The sequence below is a fragment of the Aethalodelphis obliquidens genome, unplaced genomic scaffold (assembly GCF_003676395.1).
Source record: "Aethalodelphis obliquidens isolate GAN/ISIS:26980383/991018 unplaced genomic scaffold, ASM367639v1 scaffold22, whole genome shotgun sequence".
In the NCBI taxonomy this organism is placed as follows: Eukaryota; Metazoa; Chordata; class Mammalia; order Artiodactyla; family Delphinidae; genus Aethalodelphis; species Aethalodelphis obliquidens.
Window position 1 is genome coordinate 18,722,516 of NW_020837966.1, and position 26,172 is coordinate 18,748,687.

Genomic DNA, 26,172 nt, shown 5'->3' on the forward strand with positions numbered 1-26,172 from the left:
TGGGTATAAAGGGAACATAAGTCAACATAATAATGGCCAACTATGACAAGCCCACAGGTGACAGCATACTCAACGGTGAAAAGCTGAGAGCTTTTCCTCTAAGATCAGGAAAAACACAAGGTTGCCCACTCTCAGCAGTTTTATTCAACATAGTGTTGGAAGTCCTAGTCAGCACAATTGGGCAAGAAAAATAAATAAAAGGTATCCACATTGGAAAGGAAAAAGTAAAACCATCACTATTTGCAGATGACATGATATTACATATAGAAAACCTTAAAGACCCCATCAAAAATTATGAGAACTAATAAATTCAGTAAAGTTGCAAAATACAAAATCAATATTCAAAAATCTGTTGCATTTCTATACACTAATAACGAACTATCAGAAAGAGATACAGTTGCACCAAAAGTAATAAAATACCTAGGAATAAATTTATCCAATGAGGTGCAAGACTTGTACATTTAAATACTAGAAGACATTAGTGACAGAAACTGAAGATGACACAAATAAATGGAAAGATATTCAGGGCTAGTGGACTGGAAGAATTAATACTGAATGTCCATACTACCCAAAACAAAACACAGATTTAGTGCACCCCCTATCAAGATTTCAATGAAATTTTCCACAGAAATAGAACAAACAATTCTAAAATTTCTATGTAACCATAAAAGACTGAATAGTCACAGCAATCTTGAGAAAGAAGAACAAAGCTGGAGGCATCACACTCACTGATTTCAAACTATATTAGATAGCCATAGTAATTAAAAATAGTATGGTATTGGCAAAAGAACAGACACACAGACCAATGGAACAGAAAAGAGGACCCAGAAATAAACACAGGCATGTAAGTCAATTCATTTATGACAAATGAGTCAAGAACATACAATGGAGAAAGGACAGTCTCTTCAATAAGTGGTGCTGGGATAACTTGACACATGCAAAAGAATGAAACTGGACAACTATCTTATATCATCCACAAAAATTGACTCAAAATGGATTAAGGACCTGCACGTAAGACCTGAAACCAAAAAAACTTCTAGAAGTAAACATAGGTAGTAACATAGGTCTTGGTGATGATTTTCTGAACTGATATCAAAAGCAAAAGCAGCAAAGCAAAAATAAACAAGTGGAACTACATCTAACTAAAAAGCTTCTGCACAGTGAAGGAAACCATCAACAAAATGAAAAGGCAACCTGCTGAATGGAAGAAAATATCTGCAAATCAAATATCTGATAAGGGGCTAATATCCAACATATTTAAAGGACTCATACAACTCAACATAAGAAAAACCAAACAACCCAGTTAAAAATGGGCAGAATATCTGAATAAACAGTTTTCAAAAGAAGACATACAGATGGCCAACAGGTACAAAAAAGATGTTCAACATGACTAATCATCAGGGAAACGCATATCAAAACCACAATGAGATACCACCTCATGCCTGTCAGAATGGCTATTGTGAAAAAGACTAGAAATGACAAGCCTTGGAGAAGATGTGGAGAAAAAGTAACATCTGTGGACTCTTGGTAGGAAAGTAAACTGGGGCATCCACTATGGAAAATAGTGTGGAGGTTCCTCAAAAAATTAAAGATAGAACTACCATATGATCTAGCAATTCTACTTCTGGGTAAACACTGATTTGACAAGATACATGCACCCCCATGTTCATTGTAGCATTATTTGCAATAGTCAAGACATGGAAACAACCTAAATGTGCACTGATGGATGAATAAAGAAACTGTGGTACATATATACAATGGAACATTATTCAGCCATAAAAAATAATGAAATCTTGCCATTTGTGAGAACATGGATGGAACTCAAGGGCGTTAAGCTAAGTGAAATAAGTCAGACAAAGAAAAACAAATACCATACAACTTCTCTTCCGTATGGAATCTAATTTTTTAAACAAATTCATAGATACAGAGAACAGATTAGTGCTTGCCATGGGGTAGGAGCTGGAAGAAATGGTGAAATTTTTAAAAATTGAATTTTAGTTTTTTAAAATGTATTTAAGCTAATACACTTTAACAAAAAAAAAAATTAGAGGCAGAGGTAAAAGCATAGCATTTGAATCTTTCCAAATCCCCTCATAAAAACAGAACAACCTGAGAGCAAGACCAAAAACCAAACCAAAAAACAATTGTTTGTTGGACAAATTTACAACAAAACTAGGTGACTAGGTATTGCCTCAAGCACCAAAGTACTAACAGGTGTTGGAAAATACCAATACCAACCACAATTACTGCAGGTTAGCTGCATGTGCACAGAAAGGAGCAGAGGGATACAGCAGGGCAACTGAAGGACCTGAGAAAGAAACTCCCCAAATTTCAGTAAGTATTAAATGAAAAAGTGTGATGAACCAATTTAAAACAGCAGATGAACCTGGGAGGAATTTTTCCCATTCTAAAAAAGACACAGTACACAGGGCTCACATTAAGAAACCCTGCAGAGTCTGGTATAGTCTAGTGCAGTTAATCTCTCAGAACTAATCTGCCAGGACTCCACTCCAGGACAGGACCCACAATGAGGAAAACCTGCTGGAAATAGAAGAATCAAAATTGAAAAGGACAAAGAAAATCAAGAGGAAAGAAAGAGAAGGTTCAAAAAAAGTGGGGAAGGAGAAGATTGTGTAGATATTTTAAAAAGCAGGCCAGCAGCCTAGCAGTTGAAAGCAGACAAGAACAGGGAGCTCTAGGAAGTTAGAAGAGCTATCTCAATCAAGCCTCCTTATCAAAAGTTCAGAAAAACAACTTACACATAAAAATGGGCAACAGAAAAAGTTTTCAGATCAAACACTACACAAAATTATAAGAGGTAAAAAGAATAACACCCTACAGAAAATGAAAGCACACATCAGAAAGATATGTCATACAGCAGACCCAAACTGTAACCTATTATTTTAAAATGAGCTAGAAGACATTAAGAATATGAAATAAGGCATGAAAGAATCACATAAATCGGAATTAGAAAAACTGAGAAATGAAGGAAGAAAGAATGGACCTGAGGAAAAAAGAAAACATCATTGGCATAATGAGGAATATACTAAGAGGACACAAGAGTAAATGAATACAGCAAATAATGCCTTAAAAGTGCTAGAAGGGGGCTTCCCTGGTGGTGCAGTGGTTGAGAGTCTGCCTGCTGATGCAGGGGACACGGGTTCGTGCCCCGGTCCGGGAAGATCCCACGTGCCGCGGAGTGGCTGGGCCCGTGAGCCATGGCCTCTGAGCCTGTGTGTCTGAAGCCTGTGCTCCGCGACGGGAGAGGCCACAACAGTGAGAGGCCCACATACCACAAAAAAAAAAAAAAAGTTAAAAAGTTAGTTAAAAGTTAGTAAAAAGCTAGTTAGTAAAAGTTAGTAAAAAGTTAAAAGGCTAGAACATTAAAAAAAAAACGAGGAGAAAATTAAAAATCAAGAAGAAATAAAGATAAAGACAAAAGGAATTTAAGGGAAAATGTCAAATATTTAAGTTAGGTAAAGAAGATCCAACATATGGAGAATAGGAATCCCTAAAAATGAAAGAAAAGGAAGGGACCTGTCCAGATACCTAAAACTATATTCAAAGAAACTTTCCTGAAATTAAAAAAAAACAACTTGGGACTAGATGCTGAAAGAGGTCACTGGATACTTGAGCATACTGTACCCAAATGATCAACACCAAGACAGAGTCTAGTAAAATTTCTGGACTTAAGACTTAAGCCAGAAGAAAACGGAGTAACACAGCCAAGGTACTTAAAGAAAAAAATATGTACCAACAATTTTGCAGCCAGCAAAAATTGCTTTTTAAATTTAAATGGAGCAGCAAACTGTCGCCAAAATGCCCATATTCAGGTAATGTATTTCCCAGGAGCCCTTCCTGAGAAATCTAATAGAAAATGAGCTTTTGACAAAATGATCAAAGACATTAACGTAAGAACTAGTGTTCAGCTCTGAATATACTTACTTATAGAACTAAGACTAAAATGTGATAAAAGGGGAAAGAAAGTACAGTATAAATGGCTATATGCTCTGAAAAGACAGACATAGTAAGCCATTAAAAAATAATAAAGATTAGTAACAGTATATGTAGTAAGATGTTTAACTTCTTGGTAAGCATAATTGGAGACTGTAGTATTAGCATTGTTATTCTGAGACTGTTGTACGTATGAGGTGGATAAATATGCAAATTAGTAATTATGGAGTATTTTAATTCTATCAGCTCCCATATTCTCAAGAACTGGGATCCTCACCATAGTAGAAAGGAGATACATGCCTATGTACCAGATAAGAAGCTAACTAAAAGCCCTCTAATCGTGAATATGAAGTGGAAATAATCAGTCGAATTCATGAGGCCTAGACATAATGAGCAATCCAACAACAATAAGCACAGTTAGCAGTACGATAATTGTCTTGAAACACAAATTTCCACTAAGAGAATCCAAGCTTTTTTGGGCAAATAGCCTATTTCAGTCCTCAGGCAAGAAATGTTCAAGGTGAGTCTGAAACATCTCATCAGAGCAGTAAGCAAAGAAGCAATCAAAGACCAGTAGGATCATCTCAGGAGGATAGAGGAGCCAATGTAAAGAAGTCCCATCATCAAAGATGGACAATGTGATCTTCAGTAAAAAATAAGGAATTTAATGGACTGAGACTAACCAACGTTTACATTCATGATGCAGAAACATATTAAAATTTACTGGTTGCTTTCAGAGGAGGATATGGAACTAATCCATTATTTTGAAAACTGGTAAACATTGGGAAAAAACAGGCATTTTTCCTGTATCTCTTATAGGAACACTTCCATTGGGTAACCAAGGAGTAGCTGAACAGAAAAATTACAAAAGTATTCCAGCTAATAAACAGCGGAATTAGAACATCACCATTTTGCAACTCCCAGGGAATTAATGGATCTAGCCAGTGAGCATTAATGGCTACTAACATCACAAAAAGGAAGACAATAAGGTATTATGTCCCTCCTGAATGAAAGAACACAATATCACTTAGAGTCTTGCCAAAGGGATCAAACAGAAGCCTCTGGACCCAACTGCGAATTTGCAGGAAATAGAGAGGGCAAAGGAACATGTGAGCTGAGGATGCGATCATACAAATCCAGGCTCTTGGAACCTCTGCAGCTCATGCGGCCAGGGTTCTCCAAAAGGAAAAGTGTAAAGAAAAGAAAGAAATAGAGGGGAAACTTGTAAATTAAGAAACTTAGAAGACATATAATTTTTTTTTAATGGGCAATACTAAACTACCATGTCTAAGGATCCACATGTAGGTAATAAAGTAATAATGAAACAAAGGGAAATAATTACTACAGAAGTACTGGTCACTCTTGGAAGGGGCTGTGAGTGGGATCAGGCACTTGAGGGGTTTCTGGGTGGCTGGCAAAGTTCGATTTCTTGACTTGAATGGTTGTTACAAAGACATCCACCATAACACAACTGACATATAAATATATACATATATGTAAACGTCCAATACAGCAGCCACTAGCCACATGTGGCTATTACAGTATAAACTAACTAAAATGAAATAACTTAAATTTAGCTTCTCAGTCATCCCTAGTCAGATTTCAAATACTCAGTCGACAGTGGCTTCCTTTTAGACAGTGCAGAAAATAGAACACACTGTACAGAATCAGTTTGTGTGTGCGTGTGGTTTTCTGTAATTGTTTTTTTTTTACTTTATAATGAAACTTTCAAAGTGCATGCCCCCGCAATACATTACACAATTGCATTTATTTGAATTTATCTTGAATACAATAATACTGGCTATTCTTTGAAGCAATGGCCAAGGGTGTACACCTTCCAGAAGAGAGACGGATACTGTGAAATCATTTTACGGCATTAAGGGGCAGGAACCCTGCAAGTGCAATGGATCTGAGTTAAAGTTGCTAGTACACAATACAAGAAACGTCCATCTCAAGGACAACGTAGTCGTGCCTAGAAAAGGTTAATAAGCTCTTCTCCACTGTGGATTGAGAACTGATCATTTCAATTATCATTAAACATTTATTAGACATCAGGAGCAGGCAAGGCTACGGCCAAATACAGTAGCAGAGTTCTTGCCAAATGGACACTCCAAACAAGGCACTTAAGATATATAACCCAATTACACAGATGAAGGACAAGGAAGCGCTCCTTCCACCGGGCTGGAGATCCTTAGGTCAACGACATCATACCTCTGTACGACTGTTGAGCTCACAGTAAGGATGAAGGAGGAAGTTCCTCTGAAGAGATTCGAAGGAGGTGTATGAAAGGGCAAAATGACAGCCTGGCCAATAGAGTCATAACAAGTTTTCAAGCAGAGCAAATGACATCAGAGAAATGGGAGGCTAGACGTTCCCAGAGATCAAAGTGACATCTACAAAAATACGTGACATAATAGAGCAGAGAGCCGAAAAAGAAAGAATTCCGAGGTCAAAATAGAGACTCTCAGAGAACAAATGTATTAAAAGGCAGTGGTGTCCACTAATCCTCTCAACTCAATCCTCAACCCTCCTGAGTTGTCAGCAGCTCAAGGGACAGTGCTATAGAAGAGTATAATTATAAAGGAGGCATTCTGAATAAACTAGAGAAAAGGGAGGGAGGAAAGAAACATCCCAGCTACGAAATACGATTCCAATCGAGTCTTTAATTATCCAGAGAGAATGTAAATATTTTCTTTAAAATAATGTAACAGATGCTAAAACAATGAGGAAAAAAATATAAGACTGTGGAACCTGTGATCCAGTGCAATAAAAAGGGCACAAAGAGGCATTAACAGTTAACAGGTGCAGAAAATCAGTAACTTCAAATTATACTTTGGTTATCATACAAGGGACCACACAGCAAAGAGCAGGCTAGCTTTGAGCCAAGATAAAGGATGCGTAACTAGAACATGATCTAGAATGGGTTAAGGGCAAATAATAAGAAAAAGAAGAAAACCCCAAATCAACAGGGTGTCATTCCTTCCCCCTCCATTCCAATCTGAGCCTTTTAATCTCAGAAAGTCCATCACACGTTTACTTGTATCTGGATATGATCCAAATATTCTGTGCAGCTCTCTTTTACATTTATTCTATCGAGAAAGATTTGGCAACTGAAATCTATTATGATGTCAAAAGGTAGCTGACAACATAAAATGTATCCCGCTGAGTTGATGCCTCACACGGCTAAATTTACAACAACAGGAGTATCATAAAAATTACAAGAACTGCAAATTAACCACTGATTTCTAGTTCACTGACATAAATAATAGTAAGGACCTGGATAACTTCCAAACATCTTTACCACTGTTTAATTTGTCAAAATCTATCAAGAGCCTTTCAACCACAAACCTGTCCTCTAAGGTACATTATCATTCCCACAGTTAGATTAACATCAGGGGCAACCCAAGGAAGACTGCATAATCACTAAGACTCCATGAGGATTCTCCTCTCCCGTTGGTTAATTCCTCCATGTGTCAGTATCTCACCTCTTTCTTAAGTACCACTCTTACTTTCAATTAGTTATTTAAGATCATTTAAAAATTTGGCTCTAATCTTGTGAGCTATGTCTGTCTGCTTTCAAAATCAGTCCCTCATTACAGTGTTAAGGTTCCTACTGGGCTCAAATTAGCAAGATTTTCTGTTTACTTCATATTTGTGAACCAGGAAGCAGGTAACAGTATGGTGCTAGAGTAGTTAGCTGACAGCTGTTGGGAAACCCAGCAGGTAAGGAGGTCACACGTGGAAACAAAATGACAAAGACAATAATTCCTTTCTCAGAGAAAGTTCAGATACAGAACCACATGGTTTCCTCCACTAACAATCAACTCTAAGGACTATTCACAGAGATGACAGGAAAAGAAAATGGTTTTTAACTTAAATGCAAAATCTCTTCTGAAAAACTATCTTCGTTCATAGGGAATTTAAAATCACCACTAAACTACTTCATCGCTCATGGATTAAACACCAAAATGTGGATAAGGATAATAAAATGGGTAAAGAAATAAAGAAATGACTTTTAAAACTTTTATTCAGTGAAAATGACCTATTTATGTCTAAATGTATGGATGTGTGTACACGTGAGTATTACCCCACCCCTGCTTTCCCACTGACATATGTCTAGAACAAATTTATAGTACTCCTGAAAAGAAAAAAATTATATATTTGGCCATAATATTGTTAGCAAAAACAATCACTCAGTAGTATCACTGACTAAGTAGAAGCTGTATATGCATTTCTGCCGAAACTAGGCAGTTCTAACTCTTTGATTAGTCCTAATACAGTGAGTGCAGGGAGCTGCGTGATAGATACTAAGTAAATCTAGCATACACTACTTGTGCCCAAATTGGTTTATTTCACATTTCTGTATTTGGGGGGAAAAGCAATTTCTGTATGACAGATGCACCTGCAGTTTGCCACGTGACCTACACACAGAAAGAGCTACAGAGTCATAGGTTTAGCAACAAGGAGAAAATTGCATTTTATTCTTTTTTGCTAAAAAAAAGCGTATTTTTGCCATGAAACATGTTTGTATTGAGTTAGTCCATGTCTACACAGAGTAAGTGAAAAACAGAAATGCAACACTGATTTACATCTGGGTAAGTCAAAGCCCCCATCAGCCTGCTATCCAAGACAATGTTGGTTTGGCCTCAGTTGGACCCTACTGGTCGCCTACAGTAATAAAATGCATGGGATAAAAAAGCTATCCATCCTTCACTTCTCTTTACCAATGTAAATGTGGCCTAAATGTCTCCATCAGTGTCAGAAAGTTGCCCCATTATAAAACTAAGCTTTTTCATCAGTGTGTGTAATTTTTAAACCTTAAGACTGAATGAAGTCCTGAAAGCAGGTGACACAACAAGAATGCTCTCTTTTTAAGAAAGTCTTCACCTAAAAACAGAGTCCTGAAATACATGAAGCAAAACCTAACAGAACTGAAGTGAGAAACAGACCATTCAACACTAGTAGTTGGAGACTTCAATACCCTACTGACAATAATGGACAGAACTAGGCAGAAGATCAACAAGAAAACAGAAGACATGAACAACACTAAGAATCAAACAGACCTAGCAGATATCTGTAGAAAGTCCCACCCATCAGCAACAACAGAATATGCACTCTTCTCAAGCACACATGGGACATTCTCCAGGACAAATCATAGGCTAGGCCATAAAACAGACCTCAATAAATTTCAAAGGACTGAAATAAAACAAAGTACGTGCTCCAATTACAACAGAATGGATTGGAAACCAGTAATAAAAAGAAATTTAGAAAACTCACAAATGTGGAAATTAAACAACATATGCCTAGATAACCAATGGGAATAAAGAAACCACAAAATAAATTAGAAAATATTTGGAGATGAATGAAAGTAATGACATACCATACCAAAACTTATAAGATACAGGTAAAGCAGTGCTCAGAGGGAAATTTATAGCTGTAAACACCTATGTTAGAAAAGAAGAAAGATCTCAAATACTTATTTGAGTTAATCAATTGGTTAAATCCACCAATATATTCTGGAACTTGATTCTCCAGTCATAAGACTAAGCAACAATAGATAACTAATATGAACCTGCTGCATAAAAAATCTTTTAAAAAGAAAAAGAAAAAAAAAGACTAAGCAACTTTCACAGCAATCATTTTTAACTCAGTAAAGATACAACTTTGAAGTTGTGTCAAACAGAATGTCACAAAGTTACTTATATGTGGAAGTTTTTGGTAGAACATGATTCTCTTCTAATTTCCTAAATGAAGAAACTGAGATCACATAACAAGTTAGCAGAAGATATAGCTTTAAAACTTCGGTTTTCTGAATTTCACTCTAGTAGTTTTTCAGCTGCAAAAATAATTAGCATTGTGAATGTAAGTTTTCCATGGCTTAAGATATTTACATGCTGTAAGCTGGTAAATTTTTGGCTTACTATTGCCATACTCCTTTCTAGATGTCCATATGCATTTCCATGTACACATCAGGAATTACAAATCTACTCTGAAACTCATTAAAAGTGTCAGACCACCTCTCCTCAGCAAAGCATTTACTGAAAGATTCCAATGACAAGATAAATGATCTCCACTGTCTCTATCAAGATCAGAGTGGATGACTTTGGGATTGGGGGAGGGAAAGGAGGAATGTGATAAGGAAGCAAGAAAGTCAAGGATAAATTCTGGCTCCTAAAACTACACTGAGTTATGGGAGCCCACACACAATGGTCTGGGTAACCTGAAACTCTTAACCTAGAAAGGTAGTGGAGCAAAGGCCATCTTCTTGCTGGTCAAACGATCTATGAAGACATAACGGTGAATAATCTGGATTTCAAAAGCAAAGAGACCTTGACTCAAGTGTAAAATCTGCCATTTTGAAAAAAATTTCATTTTTAATTAATTACAGACTTACAGGAAGTTGCAAATATAGCACCCACCGAGTCCTATATACCCTTCATCTAGCTTCCCCCAATGATGACCTTTTACATAGCTGTAGTACATTATCAGAACATGGAAAATGGCACTGGTACATTGCTGTTAACCAGACTCTAGACTTTATTTACTTGCATTTACTTTTTTCGTAACCCCAGGCAATTTAACACAGCTAACCTCTTTGATCCGCAGTTTACTTATCTGAGACACGAAGGTAGTAAGAGTAGCTATTTCAAAGTATTCATAAGGATTTAGTAAGTTAGTGCTGGTATATTACAGTAGTAGCTGACAAACAGTAAAAATGTGATAAATGTTCAGATTCTAATTATTAAACAAGACTTCTGGGATTTCTAGTTCTGCTCTGACATATTCCTTGAAGCTTTTCTTACTACCCACGAATATAGAGATGGTATCTGCCACCATTTATAGCTTGACTAAACTCAAAGGACAAAAAACACTAGAAAAATAACAGAACATAGCCTACTCTCGAAAGCTTAAAAGGAACTCTAACTCAAATTCCTTTTTGTGTGTGCCCATATCCTGATTTTTTGAAACTTCATTTTTCCAACAGTGAAATGGCTCAGGTCCTACTGAAAACCTTTTTTTGAAACCTTTGGGGGGAAAAGCAGTGGACTAACGAATTAAAATAGCTGAACCTTAAACCAACATCTAAGAATTATCTATTTTAAATGGTTTTGCTTCCCTGTTTCGGGGGTGAGGGGTAGGTTTGGAATTTTTTTCTAATGTACGTTTTTAAATCTTAATAAGACTTTTATTTTGATCAAACAGATTGAACACAAGCCTGGGTCCACCACGCTAGTTTCCAAGCCTACCTGTGTCAGCACTCAGGGACGTAGGGCTCTTTAAGAAGCGGGCTCTTTATTAGGTCATGACTTGGCTTTTGTTTGGAGGCACTTTTTGTATACGTGAGAAACAAGTGTACATATAAACAGTCAGTTCCAGGCACCATCAAGGTTCCCCAGTCTGGGGGCTATCCACGCTCCTGTCAACCGTTTGTGCGAGCCCAACCAAAATCCCTCTGGCTTTGGCACTGCTGACATATGCCAGTGCCTACAATGCTCCTGGGCCCTACCGCCTTCACAGCTATATCTTAAGGACACGAGTGTTTAATTTACAATGGCGAAAGAACGTTGCTCGATGTTCCCCCAGCTTTGAAATTTTCAAACCTTGAGAATGGATGAAACTGAAACTTTTAAGATTTTGTTTTTTTGGTTCTTTCGCTTTTTTTTTTTTTCCTACTCTTTCTTCTTTTTGCAAATTAGCTGCATTTTCAAAACCTGCCACCCACAAACAGTCTGAAACACTGAAGTGTCTGCTCTGTTTCTATCAACAGACATTATTTGGAATCACTTAAAAGGACAAATAATATGTCCACTAATCAGCCAAACAGCTAGAGTAGACATCTTTGGTTCATCTGAATGCTCAGATGTCTCTTCCATGTTCCTGAAGTCAGACCAAACAAGAATCCTATTTGGCTAGCTTTGGCACTGGGTTCAGATTAGGGCAAGCATCTCAAACCAAGTCATCTCCAAGGGAATCACTTAGGGTTAACTAAGATTGTAGGAAAATAATTTCACAAATACAAGACTTGATCTATTCCAACTACCACATACATCAATTAAGTAACCTATGAGCCTTGGTTTTCTAATCTCAAGATTTATTTTTAACTGGATCAAAGAAAAGACTTGGGGATGGGAGGAAGCAACTTTTTTTATTTTATAAATTATACCAGAATGATCAAAACCTGGTTTCCTACCTGAATGGAAAAGATGTCTTTACCTCTGTGGACCACTGTCCTCTGTCCCGTTCTAACTCCCTTTTTCTCGACATGAACGTACGTTTCCCTTAAAATTACTTCTTCTTTCCTACCCTGGTGTTATGCAAGATCCCTGCTTATTTTGGCGATGGAGACAAAATAAGAAGAGCCACCCAGAGTTCTCCATTCCAAAGGGAGGAGCTTCCCAAGAAAAGCAAAGTTGTGCTGTTGTATTTCCTTTCAGCACTGCCGAAGAGCAAGAGGCATTCTTCAGAGCGGAAATCAGGACAAATGAGGGGGCTGCTTCTGAAATACCTGTTAGAACCATGAATGGCAGGTGTAGGCAGGGACCATCTAAAGGTTCATGAGCACTTACTGCTTGTTAAAAAAAAAAAAAAAAAAGGAATTGGCAAGAAAAAAAAATATGAGAAGTGAGGTGGTTAAGCACACTCAACATGCAATAAGAAAAGACACCTTTCAAACAAAAAACATGAGACAAGGAGATGCCTTTCATTTCAGAGAGAGCCCAGGAAAATCCAAACTCTCAGATGGAGTAGGCGAACCTTGCCTTTATCTCTACGCTCAAAATCCTCACAAAAATGACCATCAGACCTAGGTGAAAGGCTTTGAAATTAAGGAGGAGCCAGCATGCTCCTACAAGAAAAACAAAGAGAGCCTTGCATATAGGATATTGGTTTCAACGAGGAAGGGTGGACGCCAAAAACAGTATAAGAATTAAGCGCTCACATAATAGATCACTGTTTGAGTGAGGCGCTCCTGCAGATGCTGGAGTGACCTAAGCCTCACACTTGGAAAGGCTGTGTGACTGGAGCCATGATATATAAAGTAAGACCCAAGTGCCAAAGTTCTGATTGAGCCAAGCGAACTGTGGCTGTTTTTGTTGGGTGGAAGAGGCTTTTTTTTTTTTTTTTTCCCACGGAGCAAAGAATATTACGGTAAACATCTGCTAACCATGACCACAGAAGGGGTGGTTGTTTTCATCCAGGGTCATTTTAAAAGAATAAATGTAATTAATAAAACCACAGAGTCATAGTACCCAACCTTCCAACAAGGCTGCTTACCTCTGCCCACAGACCTATTTATTTAAGAAGCACTTAATTGAGAAAGTTCCCTGACGCTGCCATTAAGACTTCTTGGGGGCCACTGAGGTGGGGTAAGAATGTTCTGTCTGACGGGACACTTGAAAATACAGCTGGGACTTCCCTGGCGGTCCAGTGCTTAAGACTCCGCGCTTCCAGTGTAGCAGGTACGGGTTCGATCCCTGCTAGGGGAACTAAGATTCCGCATGCCACACGGCACAGCCAAAAGAACAAGACAACTGGACTTCACTTCTTATCTCATTCCTTAGGGAGTTGTTTTCCAGAAGGTTCTCTATTGGCAAATTATTATTATAATACATGTATTATTTAGGTATCTGAAGCCCCAGTAAAAGAAAGAAATTAATGTTCCAATGGGTTTACCTCACACATAAAAGCCCCCGAGGATGTCTCCCTGTCAAACTACGTCTTTTGAAAATGACTAAAAATTCATATACTCCAGAATGGTTTGGGTTTTTAAAAATTCCTTATTTGGTTCGTTCTTTTGGAAGGAATGGGGAGGTAGGGAAACTGAATTATTCAGGCTGACTGTCATTCAAATCTGTCACACTGGCGCTCAAAACATCACTTTACCTTTGAACAACCAGCCACAAGCCCCTCCAAAATAAGCGTCACCTATAATTATTACTAACTGTTCCCAATTAAGAGAAAATAATCAAATTCATAAAAACCCAACTTCCATTTTGAGTTAAGCAAAGTTCTGCTTTACCTACAAAGTCAGAGGGTCTTCTAGCCTTAAAAAAGCCAGTTTTGCATAAACTAGATGCTTTCACTGAATCAAGTTAAAGAACTAGGGTTTCCTATTTCTGACCTATGGTCACCTCAATATGACCAATCAACAAGATACTAAGTTCATTGAGTGTAAAAAACATTTTCTCTCTCTAGCTCTATTTTCCATGGAACTAGAACACAGCAATTCAGAAAGGTCAGACTCCAGTAAGCTTACTGAAAAAATAAATATTAACTTCATCAGCCCCACTTACTCTCACGGTTGCAGTATCGGACAGGGTCCCTACTGTTGGACCGGCTCTAAGAGCAGCCGGGGAGCGTGGGGTGGGAGACTGTCAGTGTTTCAACTTTTCCACCAATCAGTGTTCAACAAATACCTATTCAGCACCTCCTAGGTACCCGTTGCGGAGTTCAGTGTGTGTGCGCGCGCGTGCACGTGTAGGTGTGTGCGAAAGCAGGGAGGGAGGGAAGGGTGAGGTGCTGTCTTCTGAATGCTACTGACACCTCATAGAACTGTTAGGGGAAGCTAACACAAATTTCAGCGTTCACTGAATCTGGAAAATTATTCTCGTGTTTACTTGTTTGTGCATTTTCCGCAAGGCTCGGCGTTCTGTGCTAAGAAGGAAGGCAGGCAGAGATGGAGATGGAGTCAGCAAGCAAGGTTTTGATACTCCAACTGCCCTTAAGGAATGAGGAGCCATTAAACAAGGAAGAGAAAGGACTACAAAGGCCCAATCGTATTTAATAACTGCCAATGTCTTCAGCTGTGAAAGAGAGCGAGCCTTAATGTAACCCACTAATTCCACCCCCCAACACAGTCAAGACTCCCTTCCACAAGTAAGTCCAGTATCAGAGGCCACTGTGGTCAGAACTGGAATATAACCATGTGTCGCTATACTAAATTATGCTTAAATAAAAATGCAACGCATCCATCCTATTTGTATAATAGAGGGATTAAATCAGCTATAATTTTCAAGCTTTAAAAGAAAATTCCAAGCTTTTAAGTCTATTCCTAGTGAAAGATAATGTGACGAATGTCATAATAAAAAAATAACTTAGTAGGAGGAAATAATTCTTTATCCTTTTAAAATTTTCCTGATGAAATGCATCATTTTACCCTAATGCATTTCAACATACTTACCCCTAAATGTAAATTTGTTTTGATAAAATGAAGAGCATTTGAATCCAAATTGCACACTGATGCTTCTACACTGATCTGTTATAACTCAGTAATCAGAGTTAACAGACTGCCTAATTAACCAAGTCATCATTTGCCAAGATCCAAATATGGGATGAATTGTGGGCCAAGGAGAAAATATGATGGACATGAAAATTATTAATTCAGGGAAGCATTAAAAGCATGTGGAGTTAAAGTTCTTTGCTAAGTCTTACCATCATTAATATCCTTAATTTTTATAATAGAAGTAATATGTGAAAATAAAAAATATATTACATTCAGGGTATATGGAAAAACATTTTTAGATCAACTAGTTATTAGTCATTGATACGATAAATTACTTTTTTAAGCCTTTGACAACCTATGGGGTAAAAATCACAGACACCCTCTGACAGTAAATGCTTCCTGGGTGCTACCATCATGATCAGTGTTTCATACGGATCAATATGTTTATTCTCCATATAAACCCTAACCCTTGGGAAGGTACTATTTTTATCTTCAGGTAACATTCAAAAACTGAAGTTCAGAATATTTTTTTTTTACCCACAAGAATGTATGAAAAAACAAAATCCGATCCTTTCAAAATTCTTAGAGAAGTGTTACTAGAAATTCTATAATTTAACTCACCAAAACGTTACCCATGGAAGTTTTATTCACTCATTTGTTATGTACTTAGTAGGAGAAAGGCAATCAGGGTAACTTGACAGATGCCATGTGCCTAGCCTGGATAGAAACCCTTCATCAGCAGCTATTTCCCATCACTAACATCACTGGTGTGGCCTAAAAGACACGTATATTTTAACTGGGCTAAGTAAGGTATTTTATAAGCCGTTTTCCCTAGGTAATTCAAATCCAAGTCCAAATGTAGGGTTTAATTCTAGAAGAGACAGTAAGTCCATCAATCTGATCATTTTTCCCTTGGCTACTTGGTAACGAACTCCTATTCATCCTTAGGGGTCCCAGTCAGATCTCACTGCTTCGGCGAGGGCTTCCCATCTCCCACCTCCGACGCCTCCTCCCCAACCTCATATATACGTGTACAATCTATCAGTATTTCTGTAGCTTCTCTAGCACTGTATTATAATCGACCTTTCTGTCTACCTTGTAGATGTAAGTATGTTGAAGTCAAAGACCTTGCTTTAGGACCTACGACAGTGACAGATGGTTGGTGGATGGCTGGACACAAGACAGATGGAAGGAGTACAGCAATGAATGAAGCCCAGGCTCCTTGAGGACAGAGGCATGGTAGTATTTTTGAGGCAAAACCCACTTCATCGATGTCAATGTCACTGGAGATGTCCAAGTAGTAGGCACAGAACTTAATGGGGAACATCTCAGATGACACTCAATCTTGGAGAGCTGGGCTACATGATATTTAAAGGTTCCTGCCAACTCTGTAATCCTGTATCTTTACTGTGCATCAAGTACAGTGCCTTTCTGAGCGATCCTGGATCCTGGACCAGGAAAAAATAGTTATAAAGGACATGATCGGGACAACTGGATGAAATCTGAATAGGGACTGAGGTTTGGACTATATTTTATTAATATTGTATCAATATGACCTCATTGTACTGTGGTTATGTAAGAGAATGTCCTTGTTCCTGGGGAAAAAAAAAAAAACCCTGATTTATTTAGGAATAAAAGGGTATGACATCTGCAATCAACTCTCAAATGGTTTTGAAAACAATTATGTATAAGTATAGACATATGTGTGTAGGTGTATTACATAGGTAGATCGATAAGACATGATAAAGCCAAGGAGCAAAACGTTGAATCTAAGCAAAGGGATCCTTTTGGGGAGTTCCTTGACTACTCTTGCAACTTCTCTGTAACTTTGAAATTACTGCAAAATTAAAAGGTGCCTGTGCTTCAAAAAAAAAAAAAAAAAAAAAAACAGGGCCTTATAGGATATATATGCGCACTCTACCTTCCGAAAATTCTGTCCCTTTCTTCTGAAACAAGCACCCCTTTCACCCACTTTCCATTGTCTTGTGCAGGTCAAAGGTCATTCACCTCTCTTGAGACGAGCATGTGACCCACGCCAGGCTACCCACTGCTTCACACCTCCCCGCCAACCCAGCCTTGTTCCAATCCCAGAAACTGTTTCAGGGATAGGCACATGGCACACGAGGGACCCAATCGCAGAACCAGGAAGATCCAGATTCTGTGAGAGCTGCTAGAACTTATAAACAAAGATTCCTTTCTGCTGGAGTTGCTACAAAAGCAGAGTGATGAATGGTTATGTTGCGACAAACTGGTCAACAACTCCGTGAAGGAATCCAGCACAGAGCACTGCGCGCGACTTGACACCAAGACTTAACAGCGAGATCTGAACCCCCCACTGCAGATGCTCCTGAAGCTCATTCTACCAGCCGAGTTTCCAGCATCGTGAGCCACTTAATTCCTCTTTATGCCTAAACTGGTCCCAAGTTACCCAAGAGGCCTGACAAATGGTGGGCTCAGTATCTGAAGGCACAGACACATTAAAAATGGTCTGCTGTTTGTGTTAACAAGGACATACAGACGATTCCAACCCCTGGAGTAAAAACTGCTTATTCGTTGGTCTTTTGTGACTGGCTTTTCTATATTTTTTTCAAGCCTAATATTTTACTATGTTTTTTAAAAACCTATTAGCTGTTATTTTTGAATGTCAAAGTCCTTGGCATACAGCTTATGAATCTGGAATTCTATTGACCAAGGAACCAAAGATCTTCTAACTTTGCTACCCAGTGTTACCTGTAAGTACCCAGATCTTCACTTTGGTAAATAAAAAGGCTTCCAGGTGAATGCATCTCAAGAACTAAACCTGCTTGCTGGGAAAATGCCCCAGGTACAGGACTGCTGCTTTGGGAAGGGGACCCTCTCGCCTGCCACACTTTTCCACACAGGTGATTGAGTGGAACAATTCAATCGTTGGGTAGTCAGAGGCTAACACGAACTAAAATGAGGGCTGCAGAGATGAGGTTAACTAGAATAATGTACCAGAGAAAAATGACTCAAAGATCTAGAGAAAATGTCTTAACAGGCACGTCCAACTAGAGACCGAAGAACGCCAATTAAGTGGCTGTCCTTGTTCTGAATCACATCGGGACTTAACTTTTATTTCCCAAAGCTCTTGTACTAGCAAAAAGAATTAAAGCATTTGAAAAAGGCTACTAAGATCAAACAGAGCTGGTTAGATGGCACTGAAGTATAAAGTCTCAACACGTAGCATACAAGCAGCCCCAAAGTGAAAAATGTATGTTCAAACAAAACCATACTTGCAAATCAACACCCTAGGAAGATGCTTACATGGTGAAAACAATATGGTGCGGTGGTTAGGAGCCATGGCACCAGAGGAAGAGTGGTTGGGTTTGAATCCCAGCTCTACTTCTAATGAGCAGAGAAGTTTGAGGGAATCATTTCACCTCACTAGGCCTCAGTTTCCTCACCTGTAAAATGGACTTTTTAGAATCATACCCATCTCATAGAGTTTTGTGAGCTAATATGTAAACTCTCACTAAAGGCAGCTATTACAGGGAAGACTTTTCACAACTAGACTGTTTCTCTTCACCGCTGGTTTTTGGAATTTCTCAGGATTAGGTTTTGCATGAGTTTTAAAAATTCTACTCTTCTCTCTCATTACTTACAAGGGAGAAGGGGGAACTACACACACAAGGATTGGTGATAACATGAAATGCAAGTTCTTCTAGGCATATACAACTATAGAAAACCATATGCATGCTTTATTCTAGTAGAATTAAAAAAAAATTATCATGTTTAAGAAGTGGGCTGGAAGTGAAGGAATAGATTTGTGTCACCAGTAACAAATGATCTGGGGCAGAAATGGACAAAGACGGCCTTGATGTGAACATCCAGGGTAAATAAAGGTTGACTGACGGTCCATAAGAAGCGGCAATGTGAGATTCAAGCCCCAGCACATCATAACCAGACTCACCTGGCCCTGAGAGGCACACTGAATGCAGCAACATTTCAAAACATCAGAGAAAACCCCTTGGAACGCTCCTAATCTTTCCTGCTGATGCTCAGGCATCAGGATACTGAGAAGATGGCTGCATGGGTGGTGATCCAGGTTGTCAGGCTTCCCGTGTAAACGACACGAATCAAGTCTCGCGTTACACGGATCTGTTTCCCCTTTCGTGATTATTGTTTTCGTTTCTGAAATGGTATTTGGAGACAAGGGTGTTGCATGTTTTTTATAGATGGAAGAAAAGCTGGGTCTTTGCCACTCCAAGGGCTGTTATGAGTCTAATGAAGGTTTTTCCTGAATCGTTTGCTTCACTTAACTCCTGCTCATTGAACTTTAGCTTTTTTGCTTCTAAAAAGGATATTAGGAACCAAACGTGATGCCCTAAACTGTATTTTACTCATGCTCTTTTATTTTTATTAAGCTGAGAGGGACAAATTATAAATCAACAAAAATTAATGGCTTTTCTTTTTAAATTTATTTATTTATTTTTGGCTGTGTTGGGTCTTCGTTGCTGCGCACGGGCTTTCTCTAGTTGCGGTGAGCGGGGTCTACTCTTACGATGCGGTGCGCAGGTTTCTGATTGCGGTGGCTTCTCTCGTTGTGGAACACGGGCTCTAGGCGCGCGGGCTTCAGTAGCTGTGGTGTGCGGGCTCTAGAGCGCAGGCTCAGTAGTTGTGGCGCACGGGCTTAATTGCTCCGCAGCATGAGGGATCTTCCCGAGCCAGGGCTCCAACCCGTGTCCCCTGCATTGGCAGGCAGATTCTTAACCACTGTGCCACCAGGGAAGCCCCTATCAGCTCTTTAAATTTCTTAGGTAACACTAGCTCTTCCATAAATCATGTCAATGAGAGTATGTGACTTGATATAGTTCATCTTTTACCACCAAAAGCTGTGGGATAGAGAGAGAGACAAATCCCTCTCTGTGCTTGGGCTTTCACACAGCAAATGCACAACAAACAGCACAGTTCAACCAGGCCCCAACTAATACAACACAGCAACCAGAACAGACCCTCTACCTTAAGCAGGTGAAAGAAAGAAAAGCTCACAATGAAAGATATTTACATCTACCTCCGTTCAATCCATACAGACTTGAATTTCCTTTCAAAAAAGAGAGATGTAAATGTTCAGGACCAATACATCAAGGGTACGATTTTTTTTTTTATATTTATTTATTTATTTGGCCATGCTGGGTCTTCAGTTGTGACACGCAGGATCTTTGTTGCCACCTGTGGGATTTTCTTTTTTTTTTTAGTTGTGGCATGCATGCAGAATCTAGTTCTTCGACCAGGGATCGAACTCGGGCCCCCTGCATTGGCAGTGCAAAGTCCTAACCACTGGACCACCAGGAAGTCCCCAATTTTTTTAAAATTAGAATTTCCAGGCAACTTAAGACATGGTCTATTGTGAGGCAGGAGATCAAATGAGCTCTCATTACTTAAGGATGAAACATCTCCCCAGCCAGGCAGCGTAAGGACAGTGCAGGACCTTCAACTCCAAATTCCGAAGGTGTTTTTGCATGTGGGTTGGGCTCCAAACACTGAGCCATCCCAGCATTTGAGGCTTATCACTGGCCTTATCTGAAACAGATCCCTCACATCCAACAGTCGACATGCTAACAACAAATATAAAACAGGTCATCCCACTGCTCGCTCATTTTCCACTTTTTAAAGGTAATTCAGTGCATGAAATGAGCGAATCTAATAGGGAATCCAGGTTCTTTGCCATCTTTACCCCCTTTAAAATGAAGATCACAAGAAAGGACGTTATGAGTTTTGTCAGTGTGGTTCCCAATACCCTTCTGTTGATCTTCCTGAATCAACAGCGTCGTTACACTGTTCCAGATCCCGTGCAAAGCACTGTACACGTAGCATCTCATTTAACCCTTGCACGAACACTACGAGTTTATTTATTAGGTCCTGCTATTTCCCCTGCCTCAGGTAAGTAAACTGAGGACCAAAGAGAGGAAGTAATTTGTCCAAGAACAAAGAGCCAGGGAACGAGAGTGCTGGGATTTGGGCTTGGAATCCAACACCCTTAATGAACTTATACCACCCACCATAAGCTTTAGAACCAAAAGGCAAATGATTCTGTCTTCATGGGGAAGGTGATGATGTATAACCCTTTCCGGATGGGACACACAGAGTATCAAAGACTTGTACAAGGTAGAGAGGAAGCTTTCCAGAGAAAACCCAAGGGCAGGATTCTATTCCTATAATAAAGGTGACGTGTATGGTTTCATTTCTTTTCTTACTCTCTCACCCAGATGCAGTCCTCTTAGTACCATGAAATATAGAAATTCACAGGGAAATCCCAAATGTCCTCTGACTGCTTCGACAAATACTGACTGACAGCCTGCCTACTATTGACTGGGCACTGTCAGCCATGAAGAAGCAACACTGATTCACACAGATCTGCCTCTTGCTTATTACCTGGTTAACAGGTATATTCAGAAGGTGACAGAGCTGTAGTAAGTTGAAACAGACAAGAGGCTTGGGTGGCTGACAGTGAGAAGGGGGAAGAGGGAAATCACCTTTAATGGGGGTAGTCAGGGAAGCCCACCCCAACAAGGTGATATTTGAACTGAATAATGAAGGATGAGAAGGGGTTAGCTCTGTGAAGCACAAAAATTGTTCCAGACAGAGAATCGCATGGTCCAGGGGCGAGGAAGATTTTAAGGCAACTGAGCACAGGAACAGTGTCTAAATAAAATACTTGAAACCACAGAGGAAAAATTTAGTTTCCAAGAGTCTCCTGAAAAAGAGCGAGCCACTCCTGCAAGCCACTACTTCCACAGAGTCAAGTAATCAACAGACAGCCACGGTCAAGTGGTCGCCAACGCTTCTCAATCTCTGGGACACGTCGCCAACTGGGCCGTCCACGGGCACAGCTGATGATCTCTGCCAGTCATGCGGCAGCTTCTCTGTGCATACGACACTGTTCTTTGAGGGCCAGTCCCAAGAAGACGTGTGGGGACCAGGGGCTGCTTTGCAGACTCAGCACAAAGGCGGGGACCGGGATGAGGCCGGGCAAGACCGACCTCATGGAGCACCAGCCTGCATGAGTGAAACCCTACTGAGTTTCAGATTATCATCAGCAATACCAACGTGAAAGCAGTTAGTGAATTCTGCTTGCTGGGCAGGCCCATCGTCTGAGTAAGTCAAAAAACGGAATAAAGAACGAACTGATTGCCTCTCAGGGGAAAGCGTCAAAATGGGACCCAGAGATCTAAGTTCCGTTAGCCGGGCTGTCCAGCTGTATACGTGGCTGCAGAGTCCTTGGAGACGGGCATCAAAGCCACCTCCCAGGGCTTTACTTAAACTTCCAACAGAATACCAGGCGAGAAGCAAGGGACTGTGAAATATACATCGTCTACCAGTACAGTAATGGCCAGCGGACCAGCCAGAGGACGGTAAAAACTCCTCAGACTGGGATTTCCAGCACATCACCCAGGGCGCATGGCACAATGCTGGCATCTATTACCTACCAGGGACTGTGCTAAGCTCTCTACAAGCATCAGCTCAGTAATTCTTTATAGGAATCCAGCTCCTATTTGTATCCCCATTTCCCAGACGAGGAGGTCATGGCCCAGAAAGGTTAAGTAGCTGACGCAGGGGCACTCAACCAGTAAATGGAAATGGTGGAACGTGAACCTAGGCTGATTTAACTTCAGTGCAGACACTCTTACCCACATTGCTATCCTACAGCTACAGCAGGCATTCAAGAAATGTCTGTGAACGCATCAGCTACCGTGTTTCTTGAGCCTCTATCACAGGCTCGTACAGGCAGAGACTATATTATGAAGTAAAGGGAAGTCTCTTCTGTGGGATGGTAATTTTCCCGAGAATAAAGTACAGGCCAATCTGGAATAGGGAAACTGGACAGGAGTGGCTTACTTGTCTCCACCACCCTCCAAAGTAAGCTTTCAGCAGACACATGGGGAAGAGCAAAGCAGAGCTGCAGAGTAGGCAGCACTGTCCAGTCTCTGAGGGATAGTTCAAAGCCATCAGTGGCAGCCCTCACACATACCGGGAACAACACAGTTGGGTGCAGGCCTGTATGTCCTAGGACCTCATGCTAGGACTAAGGCTTTAACAAAATCTCCCATCCAGAGGAGAGAAAATCCATTCGAAAATTTGGGAGTTTAAATTTTTTTAAAAATTAATTAATTAATTAATTTATGGCTGTGCTGGGTCCTCGTCGCTGTGCGCGGGCTCCTCACTGCGGCGGCCCCTCCTGCCGCAGAGCACGGGCTCCAGGCACACGGGCCTCAGTAGCCGTGGTTCGAAGGCTGCAGAGCTCAGGCTCAGCAGCTGTGGCGCACGGGCCTAGTCGCTCCGCGGCACGTGGGATCCTCCCGGCCCGGGGCTCGAACCCGTGTCCCCTGCACCGGCAGGCGGACTCCCAACCACTGCGCCACCAGGGAAGCCCTGGGAGTTTAAATTTTGGTTGATGGTTCTCATGAGACAGAAATTTCTTTCTCAGATTTGCCATGGTACTTCTAGTAAGAATATTATGGTCCTAAAATATTTACTGAGATATGTATCTCTGCTGAGAATTGAGTAAGCTGAAATTCAAACATGTAAAATTCAAATAAGACATTACACACACAAATCAATCAAAGAAAGAAGGCATTCATCAAAATAAATAAAAATTAGACATGGAAGAAAAACTGAGAGCATGATTTCATATAAGCAACCACGATTGCTGCTCAACGACCACACACCTTTTCTTCATTACTACTAGAACCTGGAATTTATCTGGGACAACAAATTTCTCAAGTCTAAGGATCCAGTTCCCAGATGCCCTTATATTAGGGGTGGATACAAGGATGTAAATAGAAGCCACTGAGCAAGACTTCAGGGCAAGTTCTTTAAAGAGGACTTCCTCAGCTGGGAGGAGTACTCTTTTTGTTCCTTGTACTCTTGCCTCTTCCTTTCAGGATGTAGAAGCAGTGGCTGGAGCGCCAGCAGCCATCATGTGACCGTGAAAATGAAGCAACACCTAAACAGGCAAGCAGAGCATAAAGACAGAAAGCGCAAATTGCTCTCCCCCAGACATCTTTTATGAGAGAACACATAACTAATTTTTTTAACCTCACATAGGTGCATCTCTGTTACTGGAAAACAATTCTTAAATGATAGAAAGACATGAAAACATATCTAAAGACTAGCCTACTATTTTTTGTCAGAAAACAAAAAAAAAGCCTAGGAATTCATGAATGGAGATTCTGATTACCCCTCTATTCACCAAGCTGTTTGTTTAAGTATGACTTTCCTTAATTAGTACCACTAGTCCAGGGAAGCATATTTGCTGAACCTGTCTCTATGTTTTGACATGCAAGGCTTGTGAATTTCAAACATACTTGTAGACATCCGAAGCATTATTATTTATTAGGGCCTATTTTAAAGGTGGAAGATCTGAAAACACTCTCAGAATCTGATGATTCAAGGAAATTTAATGGCTCTGTATCGGCATTTGATCTTTAGCCTGCCATAATCTATCCGCATAGCCCTTCATCCGTATTTGATACCAAAGAGGCATTTCAACAGCTTGTCCATCAACTATAAAAATAGAAGGAACATACAGCCAAACCACATGACTTAGAAAATAAAAGAGCTTTCCCTCACTCTCATTTAGCTCATGAAAACCCAATGTGATTAAAAGGGTGAAGGAGGTATATTCCACTAGGTGAACCATAATAATGGTATACGGCATCCATTACATTTGTAAGGAGTTTCGAAACTTTCAAAGTGCTTTCCTGTACATTATATCTTGTTTCATCCTTACAAATACAGCCTACTCCTACCTCAGTAGAAAGGGCATTATTTTTTTTATTCCCATTTCTTCTTGATAAATGGTCTGCTCAATAACAGAGGGACTGCTACCTGGTGAGGTATCCTGATTCCAGGTCATCTGTTCCCCTTTGATGCATTAGATCAGGGCCCACAAACTACGGCCTTTAGGCCAAGTGTGGCCCACGACCTGTTTCTGCAACTGAAGTTTTATTGGATGCAGTCACGCCCATTTGTTTACCTATAGTCTGTGGCTACTTTTGCGCTACATCAGCAGAGTTGACTAGTTACAAAAGAGACTCTATGGTCCATGAGGTTAATAATATTTACCATCTGGCCCTTTAGAGACAAAGTTTACCAACCCTTCATTAGATCACCCTTCCACAGATATGATGCAAGTTACAAATCCTGCTCCGAAAAGCCATAAAGCTATCGTGGAAGGCAATAAACGTATTCCTGCTGGCTTTGGAACTCATGCTTGATAATGGGGCATTCCATTATCTTCTGAGGGATTACTATATCCAGTATCGTGTCACCTGCAAAGGTGGATGGCAACTTTTAATCGGTACACAATGTAAGTGTTGTTTGCCACTCACCCTGAACTTTTAACGTGTCTCACAGCCATAAAAAGTCTGGAGGTCACTGGTTGGGGGCATGCATAATGCCACAGGACTGCAACACACAGAGAGACACTGAAAGCAAAAAGAACAGAAGAGGTTAAGAGAAGAGGCAAACTGTGTTGCCTCAAAAGTAACACATTCACGTTAAGCCTTAGGTCTTCCTTATTGACACCGTGCTTTTAAATATATAATCATGTATCTGTGTACCTATTTTGTCCTTTCCCTTCTAGAATCAGCATTCCATGTAGCTCGTAATTTGAGTTCAGCGTTATAGAATTATAGCACAAAGATGTTACAGAGTCAAGTAAAACTGCTACTCTTGAAGCCACTGTCATTCACTTAGGAAGTTTGGTTCCTTTAACTTCCAACAGTTCTTATTTTTGAGGATAACTTCTAGGAATTACAATGTTATCTCATTCTGAGCAATATGGGTAAGATGATCCCTGAGTCCCACTGAAGATTTTCCTTTGGGTTTTGGTCTTCAGTCTCTCTCAGTGCATTCAGTACAAGCGACCGGAGGAAATACACACACAAACGTATACGCGCGCGTGCGCGCGCACGCACACACACACACACACACACACACACACACATCACCTTATTAAAAAAAAAAAAAAAAAA

At 40.0% G+C, this 26,172-nt stretch overlaps 1 protein-coding gene across 6 annotated transcripts in view; it reads right to left on the bottom strand.

The window, feature by feature from the left end:
- The window catches only part of FOXP1 (forkhead box P1), a 597,337-nt gene that overhangs the window by 354,181 nt on the left and 216,984 nt on the right, over positions 1-26,172 (bottom strand). For 5 of the 6 annotated variants that reach the window (XM_027121390.1, XM_027121389.1, XM_027121387.1 and 2 more), the window contains exon 4: positions 25,528-25,623. The exons of the other annotated variant lie outside the window; for it this stretch is intronic. The gene's annotated coding sequence lies outside the window, so the exon portion shown is untranslated. The remainder of the gene's footprint in view (positions 1-25,527; positions 25,624-26,172) is intronic. 6 annotated transcript variants of the gene reach the window in all.